General features: G+C 45.6%; 1 pseudogene; it reads left to right on the top strand.

Moving 5' to 3' along the window:
• The first annotated feature begins 719 nt into the window (after positions 1-719).
• LOC115421605 (netrin-4-like) overlaps positions 720-10,055 on the top strand; it is a 58,357-nt pseudogene continuing 49,021 nt past the window's right edge.

Genomic DNA, 10,055 nt, shown 5'->3' on the forward strand with positions numbered 1-10,055 from the left:
ACAAAACAGTGAAATTTCTCTTGCCTGACCAGGCAGCACTCTGGGTGCTCAGCACCCCTAAACCTCTGATCCTAGAATCACCCCTGAGTTGAAGAAACCAGATGGTGGTTTTAAAATGTTGGTAAAAGTTGCAACAAGGCAAAAATAACAAAAAAATATGCAAAATGACAGAAAAGATGGAGAGGGATGAAAAAAATAATTTAAAGACCAATGATGTAAAAGATGCAATAAAATAATAATGAAATAATAGATGAAAGTGATGTAAAGAGGAAATCACGCCACTAGTCTCTGATTTCATGATTTATTGAGTTTACATTTTGTTCAGGCTGATGCAGCAAAATTTAAGATATTAAGATAAATGTTATTTTCAATAATAATAGAACTAATAATAATATCAGTTTCAGAACTTACTGTCGATTATAAACAGAGAGAGACAGCAATTTACCAGAAAATTACCACTCTAGAAGAAACTTTGTGAGCTTGCTATCAAACTTCATGAGTGTATGATATGATGATTATATGTTTAGTTTGTTTGTTTTCCTTTTTTTTTTTTTTTTTTTAATCTCTTGTCTATTTTGGATTATATTGCTTCCTCTGAGGCGAAGTCCACCGTGGGAGGGGTCTGGTCCAACCCAGAAGAGGGCGGTGCGAACCTCTTCTTATTCCCAATGGTCAATTAACCCTCCATAGCGGAGCTGAACCCTGGAGAGGATCGTGGATGGAACAGTTTAAGATGAACCACTGAGCAGCAGTAAAATAACACAACTGAAACCTGACGAGCAGTTTGCGCAGCGGCAAATGTACAGACGCACAGGTTTCATCTGCTGGGCCATTTTGATCAGGATCATGCAGGATTATTAATGTTTAGATGACCCTGCTTTATCTGGGAGTGCAACAGGTGACTTAATGGACAATTTGACACCTTCAAGATGAGACTCTGGGATTTAGTTTTAATTATTCCGGTGTGCGTATCCTCCTCTCTGGCAGCCGGTAAGTTGCGACAACTTTAACATGAATTTCATAATAAAAAAAAAACGCGACGTATCGCCGCGTCATAAAAACTAAAACTCGCTCATTACCTAAATAATGAGCCGACCTCTCAGAAATGTTTAACCTGGAAGACTAGTTTATCTGGTGGTACACTGTTTTTATTGAAGGGCTGGGCGATATGACTAAATATGTTGTCACGAATGTCAATTTTCATGTCAGTTGATATCACAGTTATCGCGATAGATGTTGTTGTAAACGATGTAAGAAGATGAAAAGACGATTCAGAACAAAAACAACATAAGACACAAGATAGAAATGCTGTAAAAGTCATTACCTGCTACTTATTTTGTTCAAAATATCGTAAAAGAAGCAACAAGATAATACTACATAACAGACAGAAGATGAAAACAGCGTTAAAAAAAAAAAGTAACAGTATCAAGGTCAAATGCACTTTGCATCTCTGATGTTTGATTAAATATATTAATAAAAGACAAAAATTTGTCCAACCTGAGTTCTCATGCAACAGGATGAAACTACTTAAAAGATGAGGAGAGAGCGATTTTTGTGGTTTCAAAGTCTTTATTTATGGTCAGAAAATGACAAACGCTTAACAATCAGCAAAACTCTCAATAAATCTAGACGTAAAACATTGAAAATGATTAAAAATATAATGTTGCAAATGTAAAATTGAATAAAACCGCACTGAAACATTGTGTTTCACTGGGCAATAAAATGAAAATAAACCCTTAAGACGAACACATTGGCATTGTGATGATGTTAATATCACATGTTGGGGAGTAACTAATTAGAGCTAGTTCGTTTAGGCTGAACTGGAAAGAAGATGGTGCGTCTGCCAGAACGCAGGTGAAGGTGAAGAGACCAAACTCCAATATGTCTTCTAGCAGCTTTTACTTGATTTTCTCCTTTGTACAGATGAAACTGCATATACATTCAACTTAAATAATCATTCATCAGTCTGAAACAAAAACAAATAAAGGCATTAAATTCAACCTTTCACAGTAGTCATTCATTTTCAATTCAGTCATTATAAACAAACAAACACACATACATTAAACAACCTGAGTGTGTTTCATGGCATACATATTGCAGGTAAACTGAACCCATAACCCATCCAAGATAAATAAAACAATGGTGCCATCTAGCGGCATTAATAAACCGAATGTGGCAATCACACACACACGATCCCTGAATGTGGCAATCACACACACACGATCCACAACTCCATATCCACCCCCCGCACTGACACAACAACGAATAATACACCCCACAATACAGATAACTCTTTAATATGTAAACGCTCACTAACGAGCTCTAGACTGTGCGTCTTGAGGACCGTGACCCGGCCGCGGCCCTAAGCTAACATGCTAATGTGGCTAACACAATTACACAGAGAAATTACCTACATTAACTGTATGTAAGGAACACAGAGAACATGTATTTACTTTTTGTTCATTAACTAGGAACCTATAACGTTGGCGAAGACAACATGGAAAGGGAGCTTATATTCATACTTTACTATACAATATGTGCTTCACAGCAGTCGGAACAGGAAATAACGAAACAACGTGAGATCACACATGTAATCTCGTGTGACTTCTAGTGAAGGGCTGAGCCTTTGTTACAGCCGCCCCCAAATGTGTAAGGCACATTTGCTACCAAACAAAGGCTTCTCTACAAGTTCAAAGAGAGTAAGAAAGTCTAATCCTCCCCAGATGGGAGGGCTGGCAGCATCACTAGGCGAGCAACAGATTGGGTGTACACATGACCTCTAATGTCCACATCAGCTGACCTAATACATCCATTGTCACTCCAATGAACTCTTTTGACCCGTCCGATGGGCCACGAAGCTCTGGGTAGCTGGGAGTCTACTAACATGACGACTGCTCCCTCTAAGAGCTCTGGGGTTGCAGAATGCCATTTCTGCCTGATCTGCAGTGTAGGGAGGTACTCTCTGATGAATTGGGCCCAGAATTGGTCCGCGAGCACCTGGGAGTGTCGCCAACGCTTGCGACTCAGAATCTCTGTTTCAGGATGCACAACTTGGGGAAACGATCCATCTGGCCGCCCCATCAGCAGACTATTTGGAGTCACAGGGTCGGCATCGGCCACATCAGCAGAGACATAGCCCAAAGGTTTGGAGTTGAGGATGGATTGTACCTCCAGAAGCACAGTGATCGGGACGTCCTCATAGACTGGTTGGGCTCCTACACAGGTGTACAAGGTGGTCTTCTCGCTCCCACACCCCACTGAAGTGAGGGGCTGCAGGGGGATTAAAACGGAACTTAATCCTCTGACGTGCGAGCTGTTGTTGGAGAGTGGGAGCCATGTCAGCAAAGGCCTCTTGGAGTTTGCGCTTCCCACCCTTAAAATTGGTCCCCTGATCGGACCACAACTCTGCAGGGGTTCCTCGTCTGGCTAGGAACCTCCGTAGAGCCATCAGGTAAGCATGTGCATCCAGGCTTCTCAAAAGATCCAGATGGACCTCCCAGGTTGTTAGGCACTTAAAAATTATTCCCCAGCGTTTCTCTTGACGTCTGGCCACCTTAACCAGCATCGGTCCAAAACAGTCCACACCCATGGAGTAGAAGGCTGGCTTGAATAATCAAAGGTGAGCAGCTGGTGGATCTGCCATCTTGGGAACGGAGGGCTGGGCTCTCCAGCGTTGACATTCAGCACAGGCATGCTGGTGCCTGCGTATGGCTTCTCTGCCTCTAAGGATCCAGAAGGACTGCTGCAACTCAGCGTAGACCTGCTCTGGACCAGGATGGTGAAGATCATTGTCATACTTCTGGATAAGCAGCCAGGTGACTGAATGTGAGGGTTCCAGGACAACTGGGTGCAGGGTGGAGTCACTAAGGCTCTCTGAGCACCTCAGCCGACCACCTACTCTTATTAGACCAGAAGATTTGTCCAGTTCAGGGGATAAGGTAAGTAGGCGACTCTTGGAGGAGACAGGCTTCCCTTCTGCTAGCAGCTTGTAGTCCTCAGGAAACGACTGCTGTTGCGCCTGCAACAGCACAACTGTCTCTGCTTGCCGATACTCTACAGAACTTAGAGGGGAGTTGGAGGAGCTCGGTCCGTGGAGGTCCTGGGCCTTGGCTTCGATTAACTCCTGCTATGTGTCATACACACTGTCACTTGGGCTCGTAGGCGATGTAACTGTCAGGGCACAGAAGGTAGCCTTGCGGAGCTCTGCTGGGTCCTCTTGTGGCTCTGTAGTAGGCTTCTGTGGCCAGGTGTCTGGGTCTTGAAGGAGGAAGGAAGGTCCTTGTGACCATCTGTTAGGTTCTATCAGGGCTCTCAGGGACTTACCCCGTGTCAGGTCATCCGCGGGGTTATTTGCCAAATCTACATAGTGCCAGATACAGTTCTGTGTGAGCTCTTGAATCTCAGCAACTCTCGTCCCCACGAAAACCTTGTAACGACATGAGGGGGATTGTAACCAGGTTAAGACCATCGTGGAGTCGGACCACAACACCATCCGAGTCACTGCCAGGGTCAGTTCCTTCTCAAGGAGATGGGCGAGCTGCGCTACTACCAGGGCTGCTCAAAGTTCCAGGCGTGGGATGGACTGTGTGCGTTTGGGAGCCACACGGGACCGGGCGAGGATGAAGGACAGGTGAACTTGACCATCACCGTCTTTGGTTCTCAGGTATGCCACGGCTCCATAGGCTTGCTCAGAGGCATCTGCGAAGATATGAACCTCGTATGTGGCACCTTCCAGCTTGGCACCTGTGGAGACATAAGGGCGGAGAAGAGACAAGACAGAGAAACATTCAAGCTCAGCTTCCCAACTAGACCAGGCCTGCATAAGTTCAGGGGGGAGGTTGGGGTCATCCCAACCACACTGGTTATCCCATAACTGCCGGACGATAAGCTTTGCTCGAGTGGAGTAGGGCAACAGATACCCTAGGGCAGTGGTGTCAAACTCATTTTTTTCAGGGGCCATATTCAGCCCAATTTGATCTCCAGTGGGCCGGAACTAGTAAAATAATAGTATAATAACCTATAAATAATGACAAGTCCAAATTTTTTAGTGTAAAAAATAACATTAAATGTTGAAACTATTTCTATCCAAAACAAAAAAGATGTGAATAACTGGAAAAAACTGAAATTTCTGAAGAAAAATAAGTACAATTTTATCAATATTACGCCTCAACTTAAGATTTCTACATGTGCATTACAGATCAGATCTACCAAGACACAAAACAGGCAGAATATTGATAAAATTGCACTTATTTTTCTTTAGACATTCCAGGTTGTTCATATTTGTTCAGGTTATTGATATTTTATTGTTAAAGGATATCAGAATTTCATGTTCTTTGCAATAAATCAAAGAGAGAAATGGGCATTGCCATTATTTATCGGCATAATGTCATATTATTTTTTTCACATTAAACAAAGAAGCACATTTGGAGTCATCATTTCAAGCTTATTATGCTGTTATTTTTGAATTTGATTTGATGTCCTTGACTGTTAATATCTTCAGGGTAATATTTGCATTTTGCACTTGGTAAATTCATCTCGCGGGCCAGATTGGAGCCTTTGGCGGGTAGGTTTTGGCCCCCGGGCCGCATGTTTGATACCTGTGCCCTCGGGTGTCATACTGGGAGGCTAAGACTTTATAAATGTTTCTCAGGTACGGCGTTTCATAGGACACCGGCCTGTGCTTGTAACCTAAGGAGTCAGCCTCCCAGTTCCAGCTGAGGCCAAGCATAGATTCTTGGGGGTCAGATTTATCTTGGGCTAACCACTTGTCCAGGCTTTCAGATCTGGCTTCTTGAGGCAAGTGGCTCAGGACGCTTGTATTATTGCAGGCCCACTGTCGTAAATCGAACCCTGCTGAGGCTAGAAGGGCCCTGAGACGGTCGACAAGTGACTTAGCTTCGTCTGGAGTGTGAAGGCTTTGGAGACAATTATCCACCTAGAAACAGTTCTCCACTGAAAACTTGAGGTCGTCGTCAGGTTGACTGGGATCTGCTGCATGGCACTGGAGGGTATAGGTGGCGCAGCACGGGCTACAGGCTGGGCCAAACGGGAGGACTTGCCACTCGAACACCTTTGGGGGTTCATCCACTTGTAGATCTCGCCACAGGAATCAGAGTAAGGGGCGATCCTCAGGGAGTAGCCACACCTGGTGGAACATTCCCTTTATATCCCCACTCACAGCTATGGGGCACTCGCGAAACCTCAGCAGGACTCCCAGCAAAGAAGCCCCAAGGGTAGGGCCAGCTAACAAGTACTGGTTTAGGGACTGTCCAAGGTACTGGTGGGAACAGTTGAAAACAAGGTGGAACTTCCCGTTGTGGCTGACAAGATGATGGGGAATGTACCACTCCTCCTGGTGGGGGGTCTCTTGAGTGACATCACGCACAGCTCCTGCATCAATGAATTTCTACATCTCTTTCTTGTAAGCCTCGGCTTGCTTAGGGTCTTTAAGGAGGCGTCTCTCGGTTCTGCGCAGCAGAGGCATACCAGAGTCTTTGGGAGCAACAAGTAGGGGCATATCTGGATGGCGAAGCAGCGGTGTAGCATACCTCTGGGTGCCGTCTACTTTGATGCGGGCAGTTTTAGCTTTGAGCAAAGCTACCGCTAGCTGGTCCTGCTTTGACCGTATCACTTCTTTTTCAGGACGGTGGGGGACTGAGTCCATTTTCCACAGTCTTTTAACATGTTTGTATAACTCTTCAAGTTGGGGGGTAGCTGAAGTGAACAGACACTGGACAGTGTTCGTGGGCCACCCCGTGAGCTGGACCGGGCCTTGGAGGGTCCACCCCAGTTTTGTGTGGACGGCAGCAGGACTGCCAGGTGGGCCAAGCCTGACAGGTTCAACTGGTGTGACAAGGTGAGGCTGGTCTGAACCAATAAGGAGTGATGGCTCAGCTTCTCTGAAGGCAGGTATGGGAAGGCCCCGGAGGTGTCTGAACTTCTTCTGAAGTCGCTCTATAGGGTAAGTGTGCTGGGCGAGGCTAAGACGTTTAGCTGTGAATGCACCTTCAATCTTGTAGCTAGTGCAAGGATTAGTCACTGAGGAGACACGGAAAGACACTGTACGTCCAGGAAGTACTTGAATGTCGTGCCTCACTGTATGCAGAGGAAGATCTTCTGGAATGCCTTTTATGCCCAGAGCTTTGACAGCCGTTGGTAACAGCATTGATCTTTCAGATCCGTCATCAAGGATTGCAAAGGTACTCAGCGTCCGTCCCCATAGTGGATGAGGATAGGAACCACCTTTAACATTACTCTATTCCCTCCACCTGGTTGATCGAGATAAAGTGCGCTGGATGTGGCGCTAACTAGACAGATTTCTTGTTCAGCCACCACTTCTTGGTTGCCCTTCTCTGTCTTAGTATTAATTTCATGGAGAGCTAGAAGGTGTTTGTGTTGACAGTGGCTGCAGGGCTTCTTCAGTGTGCATTGGGCAGCTAGGTACACAGCGCCAGCAGCGTTTGTTAACCTGGATCCACTCTTTAAGCTGCTCTTTGGAAAGTTTGGCAACTTCATCACACTGGCTAAGATAATGTTCGTTGCTCTCACAGTATGCACAGTATGCTTTGGCCTTAACCTTCCCCTTATCTGCCCTACTCTTGTTGGGAGGGGATACTGCAGGCTCACCACCACCATGCAGGACTGTCATTGTTTGTTTGGCAGCCCGGCTGTCACTCTTCATGCTTGGCCTTTCCCTACTGGTTCGTGTAGTAGTTTGACTGTCAAACCCCTGACACCATGACTCATAACAAAGCCACTCTGACAGGTCACGGAGGGTGTGGCTAGTTCCCGACTGCTTAAACTGGTGTCATCGGAAGTCAGCACGCTGTTCAGCAGGAAGCTTGCTTAGTAAGCGTGCTACATGTGAGCCACAGTTAAGTTCAATTTCCCCTGCTGAACCTAAGGTCTGCAGCAGACCCACTAGGGACTGTATCTGAAGGGAGAACTTCTGAAATGCTGTAATGTCACCACACTTAACTTCAGGGGCCTCAAGGACACTAGCTATCCTTCTGCGGGCGAGTTGGTGTGGTTGGCCAAACTTTTCATGGAGGGCAGCCATGGTATCCGTGTATGGGGTTGGGGAGTTTAAATAAGTGTCAGCAATAAGCCTAGCTTCTTCTAACCTAAGGTGATCTACAAGTATCTGATAGCGAAACAGTTCAGTGGCATTGGCTGGAAGCGGGTTCTCTAAAGCTATGCGCAGCCTTGCAAACTCACAGGGGTCTGGATTGATGAATTTAGGAATGGTAGGGTTAGGCCCTCTATAGGATGGCTCAGATACAGGTGGTGGGATGTTATGACTAGAGGGAGGAAGGTGAGGCACTGTCCCCACAGTAGGTGAACGTTGCTGAGCTGGTTGGGGTGCCAGATGCCTTGACTCTGTATTCACTGGAGCTGGGAATGGACGTGGAGGAGATGGAGGAGGCCATTCAGGAGGATGAACAGGGTTATTAGGAGGAGGAGGGTAAAGAGGCTGGTTGCTAGCCCCGTCAATCTTGAGGAACTGCATATGACTTTGCAGGTCTGGCTCTGGTTCAGGCCATGGCGGGAGAGGCCAGTCGTTTTCCTCCTTAAGTTCATTTTTGAGGGGGTAGCTAATAGGGGGTACGCGCCTGGGGGTTTCTCTGCAGCTGGAGTGGGGCTATGGTGTTGGGCCATTTCTGTTTTCAGGGAGTGAGCTATGCCTATTAGTTCTTTGATCTCAGTTCGGGCCTCGTTCAGCTCATTTATGCCTGACTGGATCCACTGCCGTGACTGGTGTAGCTTTGCATTCTCCTCCTGTATTGCTCTGACCTCTGAGGAGAAGTTGTAGTTGCGGTAGGAGCTGGCTTGGTATGAGGCCGAAGGTGGAGGTTGAGGCAGGTAGTCCCATTCTGTGTAGGTTCTCTGGAGGCTAACTGGGGCTAGCTGAGGAGTCTCGGAGTGAGCAGCATTCCCATAGAAGCATCTGGAGAGAGGTGTCTGACAGGGGGTCACCTGGGTGGGATACTCTAGTGGGGGTGGTGATACTAATACACTACTTGGAGGTGGCACATCTTGCCACTGATATCCCACATAACCCACATCATAGTCTTGTAGTCTAGGAGGAGGCCAAGTTTGTCTCTTAGGTCTCACAGCAGGATATGTCTCTTCCATTGGGTCCATCTTGAATACAGTTATCCGGCTCGAAGGACCAAAAATGTTGGGGAGTAACTAATTAGAGCTAGTTCGTTTACGCTGAACTGGAAACAAGATGGTGCATCTGCCAGAACGCAGGTGTAAGTGAAGAGACCAGACTCCAGTATGTCTTCTAGCAGCTTTTACTTGATTTTCTCCTTTGTACAGATGAAACTGCATATACATTCAACTTCAATAATCATTCATCAGTCTGAAACAAAAACAAATAAATAAAGGCATTAAATTCAACCTTTCACAGTAATCAATCATTATAAACAAACAAACACACACATACATTAAACAACCTGAGTGTGTTTCATGGCATACATATTGCAGGTAAACTGAACCCATAACCCATCCAAGATAAATAAAACAATGGCGCCATCTAGCGGCATTAATAAACCAAATGTGGCAATCATACACACACGATCCACAACTCCATATCCACCCCCTGCACTGACACAACAACGAATAATACACCCCACAATACAGATAACTCTTTAATATGTAAACGCTCACTAACGAGCTCTAAACTATGCGTCTTGAAGACCGCGACCGGGCCGTGGCCCTAAGCTAACATGGCTAACACAATTACACAGAGAAATTACCTACATTAACTGTATGTAAGGAACACAGAGAACATGTACTTACTTTTTGTTCATTAACTAGGAACCTATAACGTTGGTGAAGACAACATGGAAAGGGAGCTTATATTCATATTTTACTATACAACATATTCTTCACAGCAGTCGGAACAGGAAATAACGAAACATCGTGAGATCACACACGTAATCTCGCGTGACTTCTAGTAAAGGGCTGAGCCTTTGTTACACACAACATAAAATTATTTAATGATAACCATTGTGCCTGATCTATCAAGATAATGTCAGAGGTGTAAT

This window comes from Sphaeramia orbicularis, chromosome 6, assembly GCF_902148855.1.
Source record: "Sphaeramia orbicularis chromosome 6, fSphaOr1.1, whole genome shotgun sequence".
Lineage (NCBI taxonomy): Eukaryota > Metazoa > Chordata > Actinopteri > Kurtiformes > Apogonidae > Sphaeramia > Sphaeramia orbicularis.